This window comes from Xiphophorus couchianus, chromosome 10 (genome assembly GCF_001444195.1).
Source record: "Xiphophorus couchianus chromosome 10, X_couchianus-1.0, whole genome shotgun sequence".
NCBI lineage: Eukaryota > Metazoa > Chordata > Actinopteri > Cyprinodontiformes > Poeciliidae > Xiphophorus > Xiphophorus couchianus.
This window is the reverse complement of record NC_040237.1, coordinates 4,277,334-4,304,327: the sequence shown is the minus strand read 5'-3', so window position 1 is coordinate 4,304,327 and position 26,994 is coordinate 4,277,334. Positions and strand designations below refer to the sequence as shown.

The 26,994-nt window shown below is 37.1% G+C and overlaps 1 long non-coding RNA gene across 3 annotated transcripts in view; it reads left to right on the top strand.

The window, feature by feature from the left end:
* The window catches only part of LOC114151850 (uncharacterized), a 131,863-nt gene that overhangs the window by 54,259 nt on the left and 50,610 nt on the right, over positions 1-26,994 (top strand). The window contains exons 3-4 of one of the 3 annotated variants that reach the window (XR_003597028.1): positions 16,253-16,304; positions 25,410-25,527. The exons of 1 other annotated variant lie outside the window; for it this stretch is intronic. This is a non-coding gene — a long non-coding RNA (uncharacterized LOC114151850). Of the gene's footprint in view, positions 1-16,252; positions 16,305-25,409; positions 25,535-26,994 lie in introns of those variants that run through there. One more of the 3 variants, XR_003597029.1, reaches the window with a different exon arrangement.

Here is a 26,994-nt window from a genome sequence, read left to right as displayed (position 1 = left end):
AAACTCTCAGCAGCCCTGTGCCCTGGCTGAACCTACCTCTCTTCATTAGGAGTGGGGGTATTAAGGGAGAGGGGGACTTTTGAAGAAGCCCTCTAAGCCATGGTTGATTTGGAGAAATGTATCCACTCTCAGAGAGAATATAACATTGAAATAAAACACAAATTATCTTAAGGCTTGGAGGGCCATAAAATATTTGTTGCTGTTTTTTTATTTTTTCAATTGATGTTGATTTATGTGCCTTTTGTGAGCAGCAACTTTTAATGTAGCTACTTTAATTGACTTTAGGGTCGATAATGGAACCAGTCTTGCTACGTATCATAATTAAATCAATCTCATAAATTATCAGTAAAATGAATTTTATCTGAAGCATGGATTACTATTCCACGAGTTCTTAACGGCAGTCATAAAAAGCAGGATTACAAAAGAACAGGAAATTTGAGGAGAAAAAATAAAATTTTACGAACCGCCAGAGTTTTGCAAGCATTCATATTAAAATTGGATCAAATCTACTGTTTCAGTTTCTCACAGAAACCCCTGCAACCCATTCCACACAGATATGTGGCTCCCTTTTGAAATGTCGCTGGCTTAAAACTTAATCTTAACTTAGAGTATGTCACTGCTTCTGCTGGCTCACACAGGTCACTTTGAAAGCACCATCAAAAGGTTACTGGCTGAAAGGCTGCACACCTTTAAGATAGGTGGTAAGCACAAAAAAGGTGTCACACAAACAGACTTTACTCCAAAATGAACAAATTGGTGTATGTATCAAAACAAACATTTATTTCAAGAACAATCCAAATGGGGTTATATCTTACTTTGGAAAAATATAAAAAAGTTTATTTTTAAATCAACCCATTTAGAAAATTTGAATTTAATAAAAGTATTATCTTAGCCTGGGTATGTAAAACGTATCCAGCAACATTAGGTGCAAAGTAATTAAAATGTCAACAAATTTATTTTTTCTCATCCCAAACAGGCAAAAGTATGAAGAAGAATCCAATGGAAAATAATAAAACAGGAACTTCTGAAAGTATTTCAACACCATAAAGTAATTTAAATAAAAAATTAAATTGCCATGATAGTGTATTTGAAATATATATATTTGATCAGGATCAAAAATGTGAAATCAGCACTTAAAAAATTATCAGTATGTGTTTTTCTCAAAAATGCACAAACTTGTTATATGTTAGCCAAAGTTGTTCAAAAATGAAATACATGAACAAATGTTCAGGAACCCTTGAAGGTTAGACATAAAAACAACTAAAACAAATAAAAGAAGTTTCACATTTTGTTTTGCGGCAGATGGCTTTTAGACAAAACAGAATGACACAAGGCTTGAAAGGTTACAAATACTTTTGTTACAAACACTTTTGTGACTGCAACATTGACAAATTTGGTGTCAATTGACAAATTTTGCAGTCACAAAAGGAAGCAAATGATTTAGTTCATTTCAACTAAATCATAAAATCATAAAAAAATTAGCTGGTTAGCAGAAGGGAGCACAAGAGTATAGAGTCTTTGGCGAGCAAAGGTTGTTACATGCTACGTGTCTATTAATTAATAGTTACTTATTGATCATTTGAATGTGTCGCTTATTTACTACACTCCTCTCAGTTGTTTTCAAAGATGCATGAATGAAGAATGCAAACAAAAAATTGATGCCTTATCTTTATAGGTGAACAGTCATGGATGACACTTATGTTTTTATTTTCCAAATAATGTGGAGGAATTGGAAGACACATCCAGCAACAGAGCTTAGCCCAGTCACTCTCCTCATTCTAACTAGACCTAATGAAAAGAGTGCTTTAAAAAGTCTCCAGCATGCAGCCAGGCATTACCGATTAGGTCAGTGGAACGGCTGCTGGGCTGAGCATGATGGATTACTGGTGGAATGAGTTTCTGCCTGCGGTATTGTGAAATCTTTTCATTGTCACTGACGGGGCCTATGAAGGAGACTGATAAATGAGGGAGCAAGTGTCAGAAACGCCCTTCTTTGCCCTGCTGCAGCTTTAATATCTCCCCCAGCTACAGAGCAGAAAGTATCGATAAAAAGCCAAAAGTTTCCAACGTCACCTCGGTCGATGAAATCCAAGCAGAGAGAAGTGGAGATGATTATTTCGGCAGCCAGCCGGCTGCTTTTAAAGCAACGCAAGCCCTGTCGCTGTAAACACCAGTAAAGGCCAGTGCTCCTGCTGGGAAGAGGGAGCAGCTTTTTTATGTGAGGAGGGTGTTACCTCAGTGACACTGTGTTGTGATGAATGTGTTGCCTCCATCTGGTTTCAGCACATGTAATAAATATCTAGACTAGTGTTTGACCTCTCCCACTTAGCAGCAACATCTTTCACATCAAGAACATCCAGGAGGGGGCACAGTTACAGATGTGTGGAAGGGAGGGCTGCATGACCAGCATTTTTCATTATTAGTGCTCAAAGGTGAAATGATATATTATTGGATTATCAACATGCTGACTAACCTATATTTCATCTCTGGATCTATATGGGACAAATCTAATATTTTTAACAACTTTTCATTTTCATTTCTGTTCAGGCTTGAAACAATTTATTAATAAATTCATGATATGTGTCTAACAGTGAACACAAGACAGCCTTAAACACAGCTAAAGGGAACATTATCAAAGGGCGAAGTTACATTTGAAATGCTAAAGTTGAACATCTATGTAAAACACAACATTCACTCAGATTAAAATGAGTGATAAGTAAAATCTTCACATGAAATATGACTTGATTAAAACAAGATTTAGATGGTTGAGTATTTAGTGAGAAGTATATCAAAAGAAAGAAAATAGCTTAGAGATTTAACAAACCATCCTCCCATGGTGGAATTTAAAAGTACTCTGTGGTGAGCCACGTTTGACTGTACATTATACCGATGGGGACACATTGCTTATAACAAAAACTAATTGGAAATATTAATTCCAATAGCATTCAGGATCCATGTTGCAATGTCTGCTCTTTTTCTGGGCAGAGTTGTTTCTCATACCAACATCAATCTCCCCATTTATCCAAACAACTTCTCCACCAGAACGCTTTATATTGGGGAACCACTCTGTGATGGTGGAAATCTTTATTTTCTCCACATAATCAGTCCAGGTTTAACTCATAATGGTTCAATTGCACTACAGTAATGCAGCAGTCAAAACATTATTCTGAGGGCTGTGACATCATTTACTCTCTTTTAGTCCGTGAGCAGTTAATTTTCTCATGTTACTTGCCCTTAAAAGTCACTTAAAGCTAAGGTTGCACATGCAGCAGATCGATGGTGGCTCAGCATCTGCAGTAAAATGTTCTATCCTTCATTTGGCTCAGACACACACAAAAAACGATTAAGTAAATTCTTACATTTTTCCAGCATCTTTCCAGCAGGTAAAGATGCTGGAGGAATGGTTGGAAGAGGGGATTATCTTTAATTTTACTAAAGCGTCCTACAAACAACATTTTGTACTGACAGGACCCGTAAAAAGTAAAAATTGAGGAAAGTCGTAACATTTTCTTAGCATATTAACTTATCAGGCATAAACACACACACCGTTTGCCTCAGTATCCAACTTTTTAACTCTTTCTCAGAGATCTTCGTCATAGATGTGGATGATGAATGTGCTGTGATGAATGTGTTCCCATTAGTTTTGAGTTGACTTAAAGCCAGGAGTACAGTTGTGAAATATAATTCTGTTGCAAAAAGTGTTTCTGTTGGAGCAATAGACCCTGCTACAGACATTGGTGTTGCCAGTAAGCGACTACACATCATTCCCATTAAAAGAGATTTTTTTATAAACAACTAAGGAGATAGATTGTGAGTTAGTTATGTTTTGTATGTTTTCTGGCTCAAAAATATCTGGCTTTTAATGTCATCAGGTTACCGAATCAGTATTATTTGAACAAAATCAGGAAAACAAGTGACTAAAGTCAAAAATGCACCGAGGCAGAGCTTTTCCATTATTTCCCTTTTCCTCAAAGCTTTATAGTCTGACCTTGCTGGTTCTCTGCTCCATCCATCTTGGGCTGTTTAGCCATTTCACTGGATACATACTGCGCAGATTAACACAATTCATCACCACAATCATCCTCGATTCATCACCCCTCCCAGTGAATGTTTTGACATCTAGTTAATTTTCTGCTGATGATTTATCAAATTATAATTACCATACTCTGAAGGAGTCATTCATTTTGTTGATACACGATAATGATGCCAAAGCGGATTGAATTTTAAGTAAGTTCTCTGTGATTATAACATATGCATTATTGTGACTAATGCCTCACAATTTGGTCCTCTGCAGCGTCAGGAAGTCTGCAGTGTTCATTACAATTGTTAAAGTCAGACCAGACTCTGGCAGGTTTTTTTTAAACAGTTGTTGGCAATAGCATTCAAAACACAGAAATATGCCTAGATTTAAGACTAATATTTTTTCATACGTAAAGTAACTTACCTGGTGATCAAAGATTGAATCACTTTGTGTTATATTGTTGATTGCCAATTTTAGTATGATTAAAAATTAATTAGTCGAGACTAGTAATAGAAGTATTGTGAAAAACAGTGCACGATAATTGATCTGTACAGATCTGTGCCATTCACATCTTACAGAAAGTAGCGTACTGCACACAAAGAAATGTAGTGGGAAATGACTGTGGTAAAAACTGTGATTTCAAACACTTTGAAAGTATGCTGTCATTCTTTTTTGGTTAATGTTATAGGGACTTACTGACAGCACTGTTGCTAGTTAGTGACCATATCTACCTATGGTCTGGTAACATACCAGCCTCACAGTTACAAGAAAATTACTGTGAACTGGTGACAGTGAAAATAGGCAATGGTGCTACCAGTCTGTTACCATAACCATCATAGTTACAGTAATATTGACAGTGGCATATGTTACTGGTGCAAATACCTTTAAGAAGATAAAATGAAAAGAATTGGGCCATTAATGCAAATCAGCTTTAGATTACAAACACATTACACTATGCGTGTTGTACATTAGCTTAGTAATGTAGCATGCTAAAAACAGAAGTATTTAGTCTGAGAACAGTGACAAAATGACACCAATTAATTCAAGGTATATCCATAATGCAATGCATATACAGTATCTACTGTGAAGGTTCAGTAAGAGCTAAGTTTGAACAGCAGTATTATACTGCAGTACTGTAATTACTGCTAATTTACAGGATTACAGTAACTGTCTAGCTAAGTATATATGCCCATAATGCATTACATTAAGGTGTTATGAAAAGTAAATTATGGTTAATTTTGTGGAAAATTGTCCTGTATTTAACTGCAAAAGTTTGATAGCTAACTGTTGAAACATACTGAAGACACCCTCTATAACAACACTCAAAGTCTTTAAGTCCATTTATAGTTTCCTTCCCCACAATATGCCATTGCTTTACATGTGATGGATGGAAGGGGCACCAGAATACCCAAACACAAGCAATCAAACAACTTATTCTTCATTTAGTTCAGACAAAAAGAAAAATAACAATGCCACTAATTGTCAAGAAAACAATTTGCAGCCATAATTTACATAATTTTGACCCCATTTGGGGTCCTGATCTTAACTTTGGAAACTACTATTGGAGGAGGTCTCTCCTTTTGTTATTGAAAGATGTTCCTTTAAATGCCAAGATAATGGTTTGCTGATTTTCTTCTTTCTTAAAGTTACAAGTACATATGTTCTGGTAATGATCTCCATTTATCTCTCATTTCTCATTTCCTCCTGCATGCCTGCGCACATCATTTCCAAACCTACCTTGGCTTTAAAGATTTACATGGTGGCCCCTTTAGACTTGTCAGTCTCAATATCTCATCACTGATGTAAGATGGGTGTCTTTCTGGGGAGTTCTGAAGGTCATGGCCTGCTAATTGATCTTGGTTATTCATTTAGTTTCCTGTTTTTCTGGTCCCTCCATTCAGAGTGGCTTTTATTTGGATAAATTGTCTGAAGATTTACTGTAGTTCCTAAGGACCCAGAGAAGTGTCCTCTGCTGCCCTGGCTTAATATTTCTGCTTCACTGAAGACCCGGTGCTTCTGTCTCAGACAAAGATCTGTTTTTCTAAGATGGAAGGATGATCTCCTGCATAACAACTGCTGCAGAAATTCAGTTGTTCTCCTGGGCTCTAAATAACCCTTAAATGCTTCATAAAAGAAAGCGAGGGGATGAAAATGATTTAACTTTGTATTTTGCAGATGAAGACTTTTTCCTCAGCTTCCCAGAATGATAAACTAGGAAGGTGGTTATATATAAATATGTGTCTCACATCAGTCCTAAATTACATTCATGTCAGTTTTTTCCTTCTCCTAAATTTTTTAAATTGCATTTTCCTTGGAAGGAGAGTTTGGCAGCAGGCAAATTCAAATCAGGAACAGTCCAGAGCTGCAAACAGTAGGAAAAAGAAATTAAAACAAAAACTTTAGCATGTGCTTAAGTGGATCCTTGAAGTATTCATTTTGCCACGTCCCGTGTCACTGCAGCGCTGCTTGCCCTTGACGCCTGTCACCCAAGGTGCAAATAAACAATGGGCTCATTTGAACACAAAGGATTGATTATGGGGGACATTTAATCCCAGTGTGACATGTCGGCGGGTGGCATGGGCGACACGTTTCATGTGAGGCATTGAAGTGGCAATTTTTTCAGATACATTGGCTCATTACACAATTAAAAACACTTCACATGTAACTGAAGCAGACAGGGAAATGACTGCTACTGTTATTTATAAGCTTTTTGGTTTGATTTGCAAGTGAATTTGAAAGATTGTTGGTCATCTGGCTGGGTGGGTTTTATTTAATTAAGGAGGGCAATCCTTAGTCAATCATTTGTAAATGACATTTTATTAGCTTAAGAGTGCATTGTATTCAAACCACGGGAACTTGTTTGCATTTGTCAGCTTGCAATCGAACATTTAACCTTATTTTAACTGATTTTGTCCAATATAAGGAGTACACTGATGTACAGAGCAATTGTGGCTACAATGTAGCTTACCACCATTAAAATGTAAATTTGTGTTTGAACAACTGATTGTAATGTAAAGCATTTTGGAGTCCAAAGACTAGATAAGGAGCTAAAAAATGCAGACCTTTTACTATAGATATTTACATTAAACAACTACAACTATAAGCTTGGAAAATGTGTGTTCAGTCAAAGTTGCTTTTCCAGAATGTTGGGGAAATTAATTGTCTATCCAAACTTTTTGCTGTATCTCAATTACATTCCTTGTGATTTATTCTTCTTCTCCTTGCTTTTCTGTTTTGGAAACATTACATTTCATTTTTGTGCAATTTTTGGATGCTTTGCAGTTGGAAGGATATTTGCTGTTTCTTTTTTTTAACTTTTGGTCAGATGTGTAACTATGACAATAGCTCTTTTTTATAACTGTATGCAGCTGATTTACATATCAGAAGCATACCTTTTCCTATTTAATTTCCCTTGGGGATCTAATATTCATATATTAGTCTAAGTCCAGATCAAAATCTATTTGAGAATCTGTGGCAACACTTGAAAATTAATCTTAAATTTGGGGCATTATGTAAGATTGACTTTTTTGCGTTTCATGTCATGTTAAGATGTCATTCGCCCTAAACCATACCTGTAATGTTGTTCTGAATCTCTAGTGGCAGCCATTTGGGGGTGCCTAAATGCTTGCTCACACAGAGCCCCACCTATTTACCCAAAGCTCCTCTTGTGTAGTTTGCTTATCATACAAACTACGTCTTAGTCCAACGCTACTAAGAATGGTTTTCAACGGCTTAGTAGAGTGACGTTGTTGTGATGATGTGTTGAAGGCGGAGTGTCAGAAATGCAACAGCTAATTGGAAGGTAATATAGTCACTTGATTGTGCTATGAAATGGCATTATGTGCCTGGAACATACATTATTTTACTTTGTGCTGCTTCAAGTTTGTGTATCATCTAAAACCTAATGAAGTACTTTGACGAGAGTGTTTTTATAAATATGTACAGTACTCTAACTCATAATCACACAGTCCACAAACTGATTAAAAACAAAATAACTTATTGTCCACATTAAACCGTTAACTCACAAATAAATCCTTTTACAATATAAAGAATGCCTGAAAAGGCTTTCTACTGAATGCATCTGATCTTTCCCTCCTTTGACATTCACAAACAATGTTCCTAATCCCCTTGATCATACACTGTGAACAAGTGAGGAGGAATGTGAGTGACATGCTCACAGTAAACATAATAAATGCATCTGTGTGGACAATGTGCTGTGCAGGAACAAAAAAAACTGCACACAAGGCAGCTGGAAACCTTTTAATTAGTGCTAATTACCTTAGCAGAGGAACGTCGGGAGGCTTGAAAGGATTTGTGTCAGCGCATGAAAGATCAAAGATTGAAGTGGTCACGTTTTGTTCTGCTGAGTCAAAAACTAATAAGGACGGTGATAATGGGGCCCAGGAGAATGACAACCAGGGGGAGGGGGGCGGAGCTTACCTTTCTTGCTGGTCTTCTTCTACTTAAACAGATACATTGTTAAAATGTTAGGTCACTCTAGAAGTATCAACTCATATCTAATTTCCACTGCCATTATTTAAACCAAAATTTATTTTATTCTACATCAATTTTATGTAGCTTGTCAGCAGGCAAGTCTCATTTTTATGATTGTGTAAGCCAGAGGGGTCAGCAGGCTTTTCAGTCACAAGCCATCAAGCCAACCTATGTGATGGTATCTGCAAGTTTTTTTTTTTCCTACTGAAGGTGGGTCAAATCCAGCTTAAAAGTCGGGCCCCTTCACATCCAATTCAGCGTCACATTTTTACCTACAGGCAACCTCTGCGGAGCCCCGGTCATTAATCAAAGCGGAGTGCTGTCCTGACCTCAGCCCCTTCCCTTTGAAGTGCTGTGTCCTCTGCAGCATGAGGAAATCATTTGCTGCCTGATTCAATGAGCCATCAGTCCAGCCAGCAGACCTAATGACATGTGAGAATATTAACCTCCTACCACCAAGAGTGCTTCTGCTATGGAAGCAGTCTATTATTCATTCAAGGTTTTAGTCAAACACATTTTCTTTTCTTTTTTTTTTTTTTACCACAGGTCTGCCTATCTAATAACAGTGAAAGAAATGGTGTAATATCAATGCAAACATTTGTGCCTCATCAGTAATAAAAAAAACCCCAAAACATTTTAACAACTACTTTTTAAATTCTGTGATGCTTAATACTTACATTTTTAGCAGGAAATATTTTATCATACACTTGCGTATATCAGCAAACATTCTCCATTTTTACATTTACTCCTAGTTGACAGTTCAATAAAATGAAAATGTTCAAGACTCAGAGAAATTGTCTTGAAGTACAAGCGATTACAAATAATCTAAGAATAAAGAATTTTGTAAAATGTTATTTGTAAAATAATTTTCTGCTGAGAAAAGAAATATATAAAATAACGGTCGCAGAAAAAAAAACATTGAGGAGAATCTTGAAATTAACCTTAAACAAAAACTAATGAACTAAAAAGACGTTGAAATCAGTGTTTGTTAATTTATTTAAAATTTACACTTTAAAGAGCAGCACATAACATCTACTGACATCTAGTGATCAGTGATTAGTACACAGCCCGCTTAGTAAATACTTTGTAGACCAACTTATTGCTGCAAGTACAACTGCAAGTTTTTTGGGGTATATGCCTGCCAAGTTTGCACTTCTACAATTCAGACTGTTGTCTCTTCTTCTTTACCACAAATTCTTCATTAATTCTAAGTCTGGACTGACAAGCATATAAACATGTTTTGATCTAAACCATTCCATAGTAGGTCAGGCTGTCTGTCTGCTGAACAGTGATTTAAAAAAAATCTGTTGCAGTCTCTAAAACGTTTTCTTTGAGGACTGGCATCCATTTAATTTCGTCCATCTTCCTGCCCATTCTAACCATCTTCCCTATTCCTGTTGAAGAAAGGCATGTTGCCATACCCTGATGCTGCCACGATCAATTTTTCAATAGTTATCTGGTAATCAAATTGTCCCAACTGAGGTGTGGATATCTGCAGCTCCTCCAGAGTTAAATTGGGTCTCTTGGCTGTTATGCACACTATGACTTTTGCTCTTTAATTAATAACATTTCTTTTACTGAAAAGTTATGTGCTACTTTGTGGTAATCTAAATCTTGTTAAAGTACCGTCTTCCTATTCTTTTCCAGAGGTTGTGTGGGTTGATGATAGCTTTAGTGTTCATAGGATTCTCTAACAAAACCTGTGACTTTATGAATGTTCTATTACCAAGAAAACTAACTAAATGCCTGAAACATGCATATTTGTGTGCTCTACTATATGTAATAAGGTTGTTAAAGATTTCACATTGTGTGATATTTGTCACAAAATTTGTAATAATGTGATTTCAAACATTAAAGGGCATCTAAATTTACCCCAGTAATATGAAAAAAAACTTATTGGAATTTTAACCAACAATGCCTCACCGTTTTAAATGAATGTGTGAGAATTATGTATTTACAGCTATGCTCCAGTGTGCCATTCATTATAGTTCCCTGTCTTGACAGGCAATACTGTGGAACATCCAGTCCATTACACACATATGAGCCCCATCACTCTTCTTGTATTGACAAATTCATCAGGCATTTTCCCCTGTGCTCCCTGAGCAGAATTTAGATTTGACTGCCATTCCTCGGCCAAGAATGGCCTCATTAAGGTACAAACATGACTTCTCTGGTCTGCAGCTTGTTGGGACCTCTTACAGTGATAAGCCATTACCTGTCAGTGAATAGATCACAGCCTTCAGTTTACATTGGTTTGAATTAAGTCAACAGCACAGGATAGACAAGATATTTATATTGCATCATTTTAGCTGTACAAATATTCAATTATTTATGTTTAATAATATGACACTTAATGCATATCTCAGTGGCGCACAAGAGGTTGTTCTATACAGTTTACTCTACATGATGAAGTGATGTTACTCTGCATGTGGTAAAAATGAGCAACTATATTTGTTTGAGCTTTGAATCTTTAATAGTTGGGTGTAATGATTAATTGATCTCACAAGTTTAGATGCTCACAAGATATGGGTTCACAAGAATGAGATTTTAGCAATATTTTGGGGGGAATGGTCAATTTTCTGAAGCCTTCAAATAACTTATGTATTTATTATGAGTTTAAACAACTCAGATGGAGTCAGTTTATTAATTATGTCACTTTTGAAAGGAGCTACCCTGGAGTTTATTTAAAGGAGTGAGGTTAATAGTAATAAACCTGTGATGACACAGCTTGCTCAATTTTGGGCTCACAAGAACAAAACGGGTTGAGAGTTTATCAATATTTTGGGGAAAACTAAGGCTCCTTCACTTGTTGTCAATAAAATTATTGAAATGACTAAAGTACAATAACTTAAACTTACTAGTGGTGAGACACTACATCCAGCTCAAGAGCTTAAATGATAAACAGTTCTGGTTTTACAAAAACGAGACAAGTGATAGTCAAAAAACATTTTGTTTGTTTTTATGAATACAGTAAAGTTTTCACAAATCACAAGCTGTGTTTTAAACTAATGCAATTAAAGCGGACGACAGTAAAGATAATGTGAATTCATTTAGTAGTCTATCAGACCTATTTCACTTTGTCAAATGCATTATCTGTTCATCACTGTCAAACATCAAGACAGCCTCCCTCCTTGTCACAAACAGCAGTGGAGAAGCCTGGATTGACACCGAGTGGAACGGCATCTGACAAGTGATAAAAAAGTGTTTTGGCATGTTACGGGCCTTGTGGGCTGGCCCGAGTACCCCTTGGTCACGGGTTGAGGACATCCGACCTGAAGTGCATGCAAAGTAATGGCCAGCATGACTGACGTTTCTACCAATGAGCCCAAAGTGTTCGCCCGTTGTCAGCAGGAGTTTATCAATAGGCATGTCTGCATATGCGGTCGTCTATCGATCCATCCATCTCTGTCCTCCTCCCTCTGCATCACTGTAGCTGTCAGTGTCATTCAGTGGATTGGCTGTGAGAAGAGATGGCTGCAGAAGCACGTATTTGCAATCCGTCCATAATGGAGAAGGGATTTCGAATGATCATTTTGTGAAATCTTGAGGATGTCTTACCTGTTTTGGTGCTGAGATAAATTTTTTTTTTCTTAGAGAAGTCACCTTTCTGCATTTAGCGCCCTGCTTGATTTATTCCATGATGTAAATATGTATTGTCTGTGACCCTCGTCATCACTTTTACTATCATTAATGAGTGCAAAGTAGCCATGTCTTGTTTGTACTATTTGCCCATGGAGACTGACTCGATGCAAAGACTGTATTCATAACAAGGCCCCAGGTTAATTGCGGCAAGTACCAGAGGCCTTGTCTCCTCTGATAACATGCAGCCTCCGAGCAGAGAGAAGCGTTGTGATTAGAGAAAGGGGCCATGGAGGTGACAGAGGTGAGGGTAAAGAAGCTAGATCAGGCCTCTGAGGAGAGAGAAAGGTGCAAGTCCGTTGGGAATTGAGCTAAACAAGATCGTACCTGCAAAGGAGATAGACGCTGCTGCCCCCAGGTCATTATAGCCCTTCAGGAAGCAGAAGGCACACATACAACTTAAAGCTTAACAATGTCCATGTGATAATAGGCCTACTATTTTGCCCTAAACTGTCAGACAGTCAGAGCTATCTTTCACGATGAGCAGACATTCAGGGGCTGCAAGGAGCAAGCAGTGATTGAATTAATGAAACGGCAGCTTTTATGCAATGAAGCAGTACGGTGATAACTCCATCCCATTTGGCTAATCAGTGTTATCCACTTCACAAAGATGTAAATTATTTTTAGAAATGAATTGTAATGACAGCTTCATTGCCAATATATTATTATTACACCTAAAGCGTTAAACCTGGCCCAAGCCACAGCTCCCATGGCAGGGAATTTAGCTGATTAAATCACCGAGTGCACACAGCGTTGGTGACACGAAAACAACAATTAATAAGCCAACCCCCAGTGCACAGCGGCTCCGTTTTAACCGGTTTGCTAATAACATTACAGGGCAAAAATATCCTAATCAGACAGGGGAAAAGAGATTCAGAGGTAATATTTTTTTCTTCCTGAGTAGACTCTTAGCTAGTGTGGACTTTTGTATAAGAAAACTAATATAACTTGTTTGATATTGCTTTTTCAAGGGGTTCTATCAGATGGTTTTGAAAAGTTAACATCTTACATGCAGTAGATAACTTTTTACATCTGCATTTAATGTAAATCCACAGTATCTGGTCTCACAGGCTTAAATTAATGGCTAGTCTGAGAGGGTCAAAGAACAAGCATACTTCTGCGTTCTTGCTCCGATCTCAAAAACAGAATAGCTGTTAATGTGGATGCTATTTTATTTACCTTTAAGTTGTAATAAAATAACTGTTACTGGAAAACCCAATGCTGCCTTTGCCTGTAATAAAAAAACACAAACTTAGTCAGCTAATTCAACTATGATGTTTTTGAGGTTGGAGTTGTTTTAAAATTGTAGAAGTCCACTTTGGTCTTGGCTCTATTGGACTAGCCATTACTTACTACTTACTAGCTTTACCCTCTAAGTCCAAGTAATCTGGTTTTATACTAATAGAAGACAACAAGACGTTTATCTAATGCCAGCTGGATATAAATTGCCTTTAAACAATACCTAGCTTCAAAATTTCTGAACAATCACTTTACTTTGTATGATTCTGTTTGCACTACATTGGTTATCTTGACAGTTTTCTCTCTATCTGCTCTGTATCCTCTCATTCTCGAGAAAACCATCCCCCCCATACGCAATCACTCACAGCGAATGCACATTAAAAAGGATTTGTTCCCCCAAGAAGGTCGGCATTTGTAAGGCTACTGACAGATTTAAGTGTCAATTAAGATGATGTACCGTGGGCACATTATCATACAAGGTTGTCAGGCGGGGCCATTTGAGAGAAACAAATACCCAGAGCTTTACACCTTCCGCGGCTTGAACTTTGTATGGACCCACAGTTGCTGTGAATGTCACAGTCAATCATTTATCCAGTTGGCAACCTTTGCAGCAGGGAGCGCTAAGATCAAGCAATTTTATACAAATAGCAGCCACAAAAAAAGAAACAAAAAATCTGGTTTCCAAAATGCCTTGTCATGTTCAGCAGTGAGGTCCCATCCCTGCTCTTTTCAAGGGTCTTAAACTCATTACTGCAAGGGGGGAAAATTATACCTCAGTACAAGGATGATGGATGACAAGTTAAATTTGTGTCCAGGGACTGAAGGTGAATGGTGACAGAGGTATTTATCTTGAGAATGGAGGTTGGGGTCAGGCAAGGCTGGGTGCCTTAAGGCACAAGACATTGACAAATTTATCCAGTGGACCCCATTGCTTGGGCCCTTTTCTTTGTTTTGAATCCTGGCCACTCGCTAAGTGACCCGCATCGCTCATGCTGCCAGCGTGTGAAGAATGCTGCACCACGCCAGGCATCCCGCCTCTGCTGAAGCTTGTTGTTCATTCTTCTGTGAGGCCTAAATCATTGACTCATTTTGAGCACTGTTTGTTTGGGGTTATCAGGAAATGTTGGATTCTAGGCCACTGAGTTAATTCAAGTTCTAAAAGATTCGAAGGGATCCAGAAACATATAACATGACATTGTATTTCTGTTGATCTGATGTATTTAAACACAATCAGAGTAGTATTTGTTGTTTGTTGTTATAATTTTTGTGCACATTGTGGAAATGTAGCACTGTGGAAACGTGGAAGTGTCTGTAAGGGGAAGCGCTCCTTAAGAAGGGGATGGGCCATAGAGACCTCTAGTGGAGACTGAAGAAGCCTTTAGTTTAACTTCAATCACATTGCAGCTTTGAACATTTTATGCAATTTCAACATTGTAATGGTGTGCATCAGTATCAAGAAAAATATATTATTTCTTTTGCCGACATACACTCAGAAGTATCATAGTTGGACTGCCTTTGCTGTTTTCAAAACATTACCATCCCAAGCTTCCCCAGAGTTTCCTGAAAATGCTTTTGACCTAGAGAAGCTTTGGATTATGGATTAGCGTCTTCAGTTCAGACCCCCAAAGTATGAGATCAGCATTGGAAGTCGCTGTGGCTCCAAGCTAACAACTGAGCCGAGGTCTTAAACTAAATTATACTTAAATTAAAAGAACACCAAATGACTGACAAAAAGAGTCAACCATCGAAATGAAAATATATTAAAGTGAATTTGTATATCAGAGCAGTAATAAAAGATTACACAATGACGCAGTTGACAGCATGTTGCCTTGCAGCAAGAAGGTTCTGGGTTCAAATCTCGGCCTGGGGTTGTTCTGCAATGCATTTGCACGGCATTTTCACCTTGTACATGCATGGGTACTCTCTGGGTACTCGGGATTCCTCCCGCAGTCCAAAAACATGAGTATTTAGTGAAGTAGTCTCTAAATTTTCCTCAGATGTGAGTGTGCATGACTGTTTGTCCTAAGTGTTGCCATGTGATGGAATCTCTGTTTGTATATCCACTGTTGATAATTCAGCTCAGAATATCACTTTTTTTTGTTAATCTAGTGCAGAGAAAATGTGTGAGCGAGTTGCTCTCCAGCTTCATGAACTTTGCATTGAACGTTGTACTTCCTAATGATTATTTATTAGCTGCCATAGAACAGTCATTATGAAACAGACATTAGCATAGTCTAAATGGTCGTATCAATAATCACATAGGTGTTCAGTTTTTCTTCTGCTGTAAAGGATATCTTCAGTTCAAGCAGCTCTGGCACGTTTCTGCCCCCAACAGGTCAGTTATAGAATGAAGTTTAAAAAAAAACTGTTGCTGTGGCTTATGAGTCAATCAAATTTAAGTGGTGACGTGTTCTGATTTAAACCTCTTGTACATTAGACTGAAATACGATTAGCTCAGACTGAACAATGGACAATATCAGACATAAGTGATTCTTATAAAAATTGTCTATTGTATTGGAATCACTGTACTGACTTTTTTCTATTCTAGTTAACTTTTTATTAGACAATAGGTAAACATTTACACATTTACTTTTGGAAAACAAATTTTTTATAAAAATAATATATTGTATGCTGAACACTTAAAAAATATGTCTCCCTTTAATCTGCATTTGTGGTGCTCTTGTACCAGTTTTCTCACTCCTCCAACAAAGAATGTTGCAGTGCTGATTGAAATACAGAGTAGTCATTTGTTTGTGCTTTGAAAAAGAAAAAAAAGTTTTCAGGGCCCTTAAAATTGCTAACCACTTCACCAAGCTCCATCCATCATTTTGTCAACACCTTAATGTTTTGAACTTACAGAACCTCAGCTGAGTGAGAAAGGCAACAAAAAGAAGTGTGCTGCTTTCAGGAGGTATGTATAGATCTTGCTCTTTTTTTGTTTTTTGTTTTTAACTGTGACCACAACTTGGAGAGAATTTGTGATTTTTCAGTGGGAGGAAATGGGTTATAAGCCATATGTGTTGACTTGAGTGTTATTGAAGTTTCAGTTCAACATTCAACTTTTTTTTTTTATTTTTTTACAAGTTTCTCTTTTATTCAAATGAAGGGGAACATAGTGCTGTCAGCTTGGTCTTCTGTTCATGACAATTACTTGTGATTGCTGAGAAGGGTATTTATGTACTTCCTCAGAATGTAAAAAGAATTGTTAAAAATAAATCTTTCTCAAGAAGATTTTAACAAAACACCCAATGTTTTAATCCTTTAGGAAGTATGATAAATAGGTTCTTTCCTCTCTATTAAAACATGACCTTAGATTATTTTTTACTATACAAATAATATTCTGTCTCCATCTGTCTGTCCTGTTAATTGACTTTTTAGAGTTTCAAAACTATGTAAAAACAAATCTATTTAAAGTCTTGCTCTTCTGAGACCTTTGTATCCATTAACAAGCTTCGGCTTTAGTATGAGTTCAGACAGCCTTTTATAATGCATACAGCAGTTTTTTAAACTATAACTAATATTTACTTTAACCAGTCCCCCCCCTCTTAAGTGCTGTTTTTAACAATGCCCACACCTTGAATTATTTATCATAAAGCAAGACCTTACAGAAACATTTGCTTTGGAGTCGTCAGTGGTTGGATGTCTGCTCAGAAAAAGGATTATCTGAATGACATCATAGTGGGATTCTCTGATGTAATATTTATTTTCCATCATATTACTATACATTAGGCCAGAAGTGATCTATTGTTTCAAGGGTTAGGCTTGAGAGGCTAACAATGACTGGGCAGAGGCAGGTCATGGGAAGTTCTGCCAAAGCAAATGTAAATCTTCAAAGAGCAATCACAATGCACGCATGCAGTGACATATTTGTGGGACAAATAAGGCTATAGAAAATGACTAAATAGCAATATTAATTTAGTGCTGAAAGACAAATTTAAAGCCTTTTTCTTTCTCACTCTTTGTTGTTGCAAATGTTGTAGCAAAGGCTGAAAAATCTCCGGAGTCTAAATATGAAAACCCATAAACCCCCAATTGATCAAAGAAATAACCCGGATGAACTACATTTAGGCTTTGCAAGCTTACATATATCTGGGGGCAATGGTGACAGCAGTGGTAGGAGTTTTTCCTTCAATGGATGGATGGATGGATTATCCAACAATAAAACCACTTGAAAATGGTCAATACATTTTTAGAGTGTTTAAAGAACCCTGTGCAGACATTTGAGAATTGAAAAGGGTCTAAATCAGTTTAAAGTTGTTTTCATATTAGAACAGTGGTCAAGATATGTACACAGAATAAAACCATAGCAGTTTGGATTGCTACAATGCTAACTGGATTTGAACTTCAGCAGATGATTCTCCAGTACCAGTGACGTTTACATGTAGCTTGGCATTGTTTAAGGAGAGTAATTTAGTTTTTTGAGTGTCACTTTTTAAAGTTGCGCTACACAACATTGCACTGCACATGTAGTTCCGTATTTAATCATTATACATATGTTCAGATAGGAAACAATGCTGCATTTCATTGGTACACATGGCAACCAAACTGATATTTTGGAAGGGATGCATGTACTTTTACACCCCTATTCTTGATCCTCTTTGAGATCATTTATTTGTTAATTTAACAGAAGTAAGTTCTATGTCGTAAAATTAAACAACATACCAAAGTTCCTGCACAGAAATGAAAAATGGCCCAAGAATCAACCGGCTATGCGGCTGGTCTTGATCTCCTTTCCAGTAAAAGATCCCTTGTAACTTCTCCTTGAGCTGAATAATTGAGACATGTAATAACTGTGACAGAAGGAATTATCTGACCCATTTTTTTTCTGTTTCTTCTCACATTGCTTTGTTTATACATGCCTTCCTGTCATAATCCCTCTGACATCTCCTGAGTAAAATCCCTTTGAAGAAATTGCCTCTTGTAGCGTGATGTCCTGTGTAAAGGAGTTCTTTTTAATGACCAGAATCTGACCTCATTTTATATGCATAAGCCTACATCAAAGTAGACAGCGTCTGTCCAGTCTGTGCAGTGTTCTTAGACTTGAAAGTGTTTCACATTGAAGCGACACAACACATTCATGGAGGTCAGGATTTCTTAATTAAGTTCAGGGTATGCATTTTTATCCCAGGCTGGCCTTGTATGATTAAAAATTCCATGACTGGGTTGATATACAGTTATATATTTATACTATAGGTGGTCAATTAATAAACAAGACACCTCAGAGACAGGTAAAAACAACCTCTTTTTATTAAACTGTCCATTGAAAGTTCTTTTTGAAAACCTGTTACATTAAAACAATATTTCATATCTGAATCACAGGGTCTGTCTTACTTGTGACATTGTTTGAATTTGTCTTGACTGATTCATTTTCATCTGTTTTGGGAGAAGGGCTCTTGCTTCCCTGGAGACTGAGTTGGAAAATCACCAGCCAAAAGAGTCCAAACAAAGATGACCTCCAAACTAACTCCACTTTCTCATTCAGCCAAACGAAAGATTTATATGTACTTTCACACTGCTCACAAAGATCAGGTTTAAGTAAGAGAAAGTGAATGAGAAAGTGGAGTATAGTAGAGTTAGTAATACTTCTTTAATTTGCCACAAAGCTCTCCTGTTAAGGAAGGGCATAATTTGTTACGGTGCATCTATTGCAACCAACTGCCTTACAGCTCAAAATAAAGCTGTGAAAAAAGAAAAAGCTGTGAAAAAGTTTAAAGCAGGTTTAGGCTATAAAACAGCATCCCAAGTTGTGAACATCTCCCAGAGCTGTGTTTAATTCATCATATGAAAGGAGAAACAACAATGATAAAACTACAAACCTACCAAGACATAGCCGTTCCCTTAAACTGACAGGCTAAGCAGGGAGAGCATTAATCAGAGAAGCAACCAAGAGACTCATGCTAATTCTGAAAGAGCCACAGAGAGCCACAGTTTAGAATGTATCACTAAGACAGCTATTAGTTGTGCACTCCACAAATTTGGTCTGAAAGTAGAGTGACATGAAGAAAACTCTATGTAGAAAACGCTATGTGTGTTTTTGGTTTAGGTTTTTTAGGTTTAGGTTTTTTTTTTGGTTTAGGTTTTTTTTTACCAACAATATTCACAGCGGAACATGGTAATGACAGTATCATACTGTGGGAATATTGTTTATTTGACAGAAGCAGGTAAGAGTAAATGGAAAGATGGATTTAATTAAATAAATGACAACCCTGGAACAAAACCTTTGAGAGGTGGAAAAATAATTTAAATTATGTGGAGGTTCACCTTCAGCAGGATGGCAATTAATCAGACAGAGCTATAATGAAATAATTCAGATAAAAGAATGTTCATGTAGTAGACTGAGCTGTTTGAGGACTATGTTCATGGATCCTCTGTATTGTAGCTGACTGACCTTGAGTTATTTTGCAAAGAAGAATTGGGAAAACGTTCTAACTTTGAATTAGGGGGTGGTCTGAATACAAATACTTGCCACACATTTTAGATATCTATGCTAAATTCTGAAAATCATGTGTCATTTTCCTTACAATTCACAATTACTCACTAACATATCATTGAACACATCACTTAAAAGCACTTAAGGTTACAACACAGTCTGAAATGTTGAGGGTTAGGAATTATTTTCCATAAAGTGACGAGCAACAAAAGCTACCCTAACTGTACTATTTAGAAGCACTGGTTAAAAAATGACATGAGCTTTTAACTGCAGTGATTCAATGGTCATATTTGAAGGCCTGAAACATTCATTCTTACGAGCTCCACCTGCAGCTCTGCAGGCACATTTTTCTGCTGTTTGAAGTTGGCTACTGACCTCACACTGATCTGCCTGCTCGAACAACCAGCCCATAGTTCAGGACCTCTGCCAGGTACTCAGTCTTATTTGGCAGCCCTTTGATGCTTAATCTCTCCGCGAGTGTTTACTTGACTCAGCCTTGATGAGATCATGAGGACAGTGAGTCCAGCTGTTTTGATTATGATAACAGCTGGGTGTCAGCCTCAGCCAAAGGACAACTGCACTATCATACCCTCTGTATTTCATTTTACATCTGCCTGATTTATAATACATACAGGCCATTCTGAAAAGGTTTAATAGCTTAACCTTTGCAAGGAAAATACATTTCTGTCTGTCATTTTTTTTCCTAACAAAATTTCACCAAAGCAAAAACCCAACATACCAACCCCCAGAGGAGAGATGTTAAAAAGAAAGGAACATGCATAAAGGGCAGCAAATATGCATGAATAAATTTTTATTGGGCTCCTAAGAAATTAAACAGTTTTACAACTCTATCCAAGAAAGTACTTTATGAAAAATATAGTTCACGTTTGTGTAAATTAAATTTTGCAAAGTAACCAAACTCGATAAGTGCTAACAGCACAAATAATAAAAACAAATGGTAGGTTTGAATTAAAAATCAGGCCTGGTAAGTTGTTGATTTGTCATAACTGTTTAACAGATGAAAATGCTGCTTTAAAAATCCAAAACAAACATATCCGCAATATCACCTTTTAACCTATGGCATGGTTCTACAAAGAGCTTTTATGCTTTTGTTCACCCACTGACTCAGTATTCACACCCTCTCAATGTTTTCCTGCTTTGTCATATTAAAAGCCGAAAGTGTTGTGTATTTTATTGAGATTTTATCCCCCTGGGGATGATTTCATTTTTTTTCTCTTTGACGTCATTATGAAAATAGGTTTCTTCTTCCAAAAGTGCAATATAAACTTAAACTTATTTTTTCCTGACATGTGTCTAAATAAATCTCTGAAACAACTACAGCACTACCAAACATTTAACGATTCTTATGAGTTAAACTTACAAATGCCATTTTGATTCCTTTTTACTCACCTTAGTTACTTATGGGATTTTTTTTTCCATTCAACAAATGTTTATTTTTTTAAAATCAGAAACATGTGAAAGATTAGTCAAACATGTTTTAGTTTTTATGTTGCACCTGTTTAAACATTCACAACTTGCTTGAGTCATTAATGACAAAAATAAAAGAAAGACATAAAAAAAATGTTTAAGTCAAATATTTTGATCAGTTTCAGTTCTATTCAATTCAGTCAAATATTTTATAATTGCAAACCTAACAAGACATGGTCAATCATAAAAAATGACATCTTTGGCAAGGACAGTGTTGATCAGAATCTCTGTAGGAGCTGCAGAGATTCAAACTTCACGTGAGATAATCTGTTGACAGGACAAGTCTCTGTAGGACCTGCATGCCAAAAATCTGATATTTATGAAAGAGCGGTTAGAGGAAATTTGAAAATGTTGAAAAAAGCCATAAAAAGTCCTGTTAAACATACACATCATGGACACAGCAAAGGTGGAATAAAGTGCTGTTTTCAGATGAGACCACAATTAATTTTGTTGGCCTACATGGTGTTTGTAGAAGAAAACCACTACATGCTGGTGGGAAAATTATGCTTTGGGGATGCTTCTGCACGGACACTTATACATATTTTTCTGGTGTTGACGGGAAGATGGATGGAGCTGAAAACAGGGCAAACTTGTTCAAATATGTGGCAAGACTTCAGATATTCTCCATCGAGTCTAACAAAGCTTTAGCTATTCTGCAAAAAGAAATGTTCAAAAAAATATAATGTCTAGATGTGGGAAGACAGCCTAGAATACCTGCAGCTGTAACCGTAGCAAAAAGTATTGATTCAACAGGGGCTCAATGTAAATTCACGCAACAGTTTTCCATTTTTTGGATGATGCTGTTTGTTCTCACGTTTTCTAAAACAACTTTAATTTGTAGGAAGTTAGCAGACCATGTATATTTTTCCTCAACCTCATAATTACAGGCTACTTTGTGTTGGTCTTTCTCATGAAGCCCCAGTGTACTATGCTAAAGATTTTTTGCTTGTAATGTGACCATTTTTAAAAAGTTTAAGTGGTATAAATACTTTTACAGGGCTGTGTAATCTTTAGCAAGTTAAAATTACACCTGATGGATGGCTTCCTCTTCATTTGATGTGCCAAGTGTAAGATTTACACTCCAGCCTGAGCCTTTAATCTTTCTATCAACACATTTTGTGATCTAAAGCAACACCACAAGAGGCATACTTGTATGCGTGGAGGTCATAACTGGGTCACTGTCCACAAAAATAAGCACAATTAGACCATGACTCAACCTGCTCACATATTTCACGCCAAGCAGAGCCTCCTAAACTCTGACTGTTAAAATTTAAAGCGCACACAATTACTCATAATTGTTCCAGAAATTGATTTATTAGCTCGGTTGTGAAGCTGCATGAGCTGAGCGCCATCTGACCTCCAGCTGAATGGATAATCAACAGGCTTCCCAGGCGAGCAGATGTTTGAGAGTGTTGCTGTTTTTATCAGGAGGGTAATATGAACAGGCATGAAACCAGATCAAATTAAATGATGTGAGGACAGACAGCTGTGGCACATTTGGACTTTGCTGCCATGCCTCTTTTGCACTAATTAGATGTTCATGCTCCTAAATGGAAAATATACTCTTTTTATTTTGCCTACCCCTATTTTCAGCAATCAAAATGAAGCAACATGGGGAGAAGATAAAATATTTAAAACAAAAGTAAAATACAGCGAAAAGTATTTTATCCCTTTTAGATTTTTTTCTGTTATGCTTTTTTTCCTCATACTTACACATTTTACATCATCAAAGTATCCTAAGTATCAGACAAAAATAACTTTACTAAACACAACATGCTGTTTTGTATTTACTCAAATACAAATGTGCCTGTAGCAATTATTTTTAAAGAAAAATACCTTTAGCCAATGTATCTCAATTAAGTGTGTTATACAGAGTCTTGATTCATTTTCCTGAGGCTTACCTAACTTTTTCACAGATTGGTTTGAACAGCTTTTTTCCTTTGTAAGAGAAACAAAATAGCTTATCTTTATATAATATCTAACATAATTTATTATGAAATATTTAAAAGTAAAAAAAAAAAACAGAAACAGTAGAAACAGAAGAAGTCTGTAAGAGGGTAAGAGTTTTTACAGCAGTGTAGCCTCTGGAACACTACAGTTTGTAAACAATCAATCCAAAGCTGTTTTTGCTCAGGCTGCAGCTGGATGTTTCATAAGACATATTCTTCAGGGACTTGAATCATGATCCCTCAGCTTCAACTCTTTTCTCTAATTGCTGCCTAATTTCTTTGCTTTGCACTTGATTATGGGGCCTAGCGAGCTTAATGAAGCACAGACGAATTGTTTATGAATTCCCTGCTCTTTCCCTTGTTAGCATGAAGCAGTTCAAGTCTAGTTTTTGCACTTAGCATATAGTTTATTTGAGCAGCTTTATACTTTGGCAGCCTCTCAGAGCAGCGTACAGAAAAAATTTGAAAGAATGCAGTAGCTATAGAGAGTGGCCTAATGGCAGTTCTTATCTCTGAGTGCTTCCAGGATCCAAAGTGATACTTTAAAGCAGAGAATGGCTGGATTGTGTATTGAAGTGGCGGCTGTTGTGTCTGCCCTCAGGAACCGTCGACTCAAGTGTTTTTCTCCAAACTTGTCACACATTTCAGGAACAATTAGAAAAAAGAAAGTAAATTGTTCCCATGCACTTGGATTGCTGTCCTTGTGACATCTGCCACTGGAACACGGATGATAGATTCCTCCTTCATTAGCCAGGGGTGTGGGATTACCCAGAGAGAACGCATTAATCACTGCTTTTCTGTGGCAGCCTGAATGCGCCTCGCTTTGTTGAGAGAAAAACTTTTTCTTTTTCCTGACGTGTCACTCTTCTCCCGTGACAGGCCGCAATCAATCATCCTGACTGGCAGCACTGATAGCTTACACTGTTTACACAATGTGCAATGAAAGATCATGTTACCCACTATTGTTGTTTCTGAGACAACTCTTTCGGGCTGGAGCTGAATAGAGTGAGTGCTTTGGTACAAATTCACACAAGCATGTTTGCTTTTGCTTTTTGTCTCCTTTGAGGTTCCGCTCTGTCCTGCTTTCACTCTTTCTTTCTTTATGCAAACACTTCGCAAAGCTCGTGTTCAATAGCAGAGCAGTGTGACTTAAAGCTGTATTCATATGTGTGGAGAAAGCATTATAAGGTAGATCTTATAGAACCCTGCCTTGGCCATTCTTAGGCTTTAATTTTTCCCATATGAACTTAATCTTTTGTTGACTAGGACAGGAAAATCTGTCTTCCTCTTAAGCTTATCAGACACAAAACTGTCTGGTATTTCAAACTGATCATAAAATCGTACAAAAACCTCAGTAGCATCTGAGGAAAGCTAATTATAGAGCATGATGCTGCCAAAACCATGTCTTACTGTGGGTCTGGTGTTCTTTTGCTGGTGGTCAGTGTTGCTTATACCAAATATACCTTATGGAATTGTGGCCCAGATGTTTAATCAGATCATAATGTGTTCTTCCACACACGTCTGCTACTCTGCTAATGCACTAGCAACTTATTGGTTTAGCTTTGAAAACATTTGGTGCTCTTGGATTCCCCTAAGTAAATTTTTCCAGATAAATTCTAAATCAGTAATTGATTTGACTGTCTTTAAGCTTTCATTTGAATAAAGTTTTACATCTGTGTTTAGGTTTAGCTTCTCGTTGGTTAAGAATCCTCTCCAATAATTTAATTTCAAACAAAAAAACACACAGGATCAAAGTAAACCATTGACAGCAGAGAACTGTTCTCTGCTGTCAATAGTTTACTTTACGTATATGTATATATAAGGTCAATTTCCTCTGGCAGTCTGCTGATGTAGATGCTGAGAAATGTAGTGTAACCAAATTTTGTTGCAATTTTACAGGTCAAGACATTTTTTACATTTCACAGAGTGACTCTTATACAAAGCTGTCAGTATTTGGAACCATGGGACATGTCTTTTTCTCGAGGCCATCACAATATAAGCTGTCTCATTTTACATCTCCTGTGCATCAGTTGGTGTCCTTCATTTTTGGTATCAGGACACTTTTCAGAGTTTTTATACGCCCCATCATTTGATACTGTAACATACCTGCCTGACCCACATGAAGGTGTGATGCTTTATGTCCTTCCAGACAGACAGCTGTGGAGATAAGTTTGCAGAAATATGATGAGGGACCATGAAAGCAGCTGAACTCACCGCCCTTGTCTTCAGAATGAGCTTTGTTTCCTGTAAAGACGTAAGTAATAAATGTACGTATTGATCCTATGTATAAATGATCTAAAGTGGATCAGATAAAAAACATATGTTTATAATTAATATAACAAACACCCTTTTGTTGTCATATCCTTCTCAGTGCTGTTAAATTTAATTTGAATAGTTGCAGTAATTCCAAAAACAAAGCCCACAGGACTGCAGATGGAGTCATTCATTCTTACCTTTCTTTCCTTACTGCAACACAGTCTCATTATGATTCCCTAAAATACACACAGTCAAATAAATAGGTAATAGGTTGTTTCATCTTGTTTGTGACATGTATAGATCTCTTTTGGTGTTAGGCAGATTTTTCTATTCCAGACCGTTTTTAGTTGCCTCGGGCATTATCCTCTTAGAAAACTTAACAGTGTCCAAGTTTTATTAGTCTGATTAAATATAACAGATTAGTATGTTCAAGAACAATTGAGGAAACACTTAGTATTTGGCCTATCATAAACTAGAACGTCCTGGGACTCCAGTGTTACTGATCAGAGTTTTACATCCACTTGGACTGAGAGGCTGTTGAAGGTTTTTGCTTTTGCTCCAGAACCAAAACCTTCAACTCTTACCAAGATTTGCAGCTGTCCACATAAAATAAAAATGCCTTCTGCAGAAAGGTTTTAGACTAGATTTGGCTTTTTGGCAATAATGACAAAACATTGGCCTCCTTTGTTTGGAGGAAGCCAGGTGAGGCTTTCAGGTGAGGTGGGAACATCATCTTGTTTTTCCACCAGTGAAATATGTGTGTGGAGATGGAATGATTAAATATCTGTCTATATGTCTGTACTAAGAAGAAGTGAACTTAAAGTTAGTATTGCATTAAGAAAACAAATATTATGATAAATGATCTTATATCCTTATGCAAGTAAATCAGGGGAATATGCTGTTTGCAAGAGGACGGACATTTTTCATATGGACATTTTACTACTTTATTAAATACCTGGGGTTAAATAAACTCCTGACCAGCACTGCGTGTTTTGTTTAAATAGAAGACTTTTGCAACCATGTGGTCTCCCCAGCACAGACCCTCTTGGGTGGTCTCTCAGAATGACTTTTTGTGCCTCCATCCAGTTTGACTACCATTGTGTAACACCAACGAAGCACAACAGATAGACATACGCTCCTGAGGAGAGAGCCACAAAAACGCACTGTGAAGCCCAAAGCTCTTGGCGTCTGCCTTACGCCTTTAAAGAGACTGTTAAATATGAGTCAGCTGTTGTGCTCAGGACTCCAACAACTGTTTTAATTCCTCCATCTCCCTCCCCTTCTCCTCCTTTGCTTAAAAAGGAGGCTTTGTGCCTGTAGGGCCCCCATCAGTTACCTGCTGACAGGCTGAGCATGACTGATGAGCTGCCCGAGGCGCCCCGGTATACTTTGTCAGCTGCTCATAATTTATACATCTTATCTGCGTCAGAACAAAAGACAGAACGTGGCTTTATGGAAATAAAAACAGCGGCTTGTTT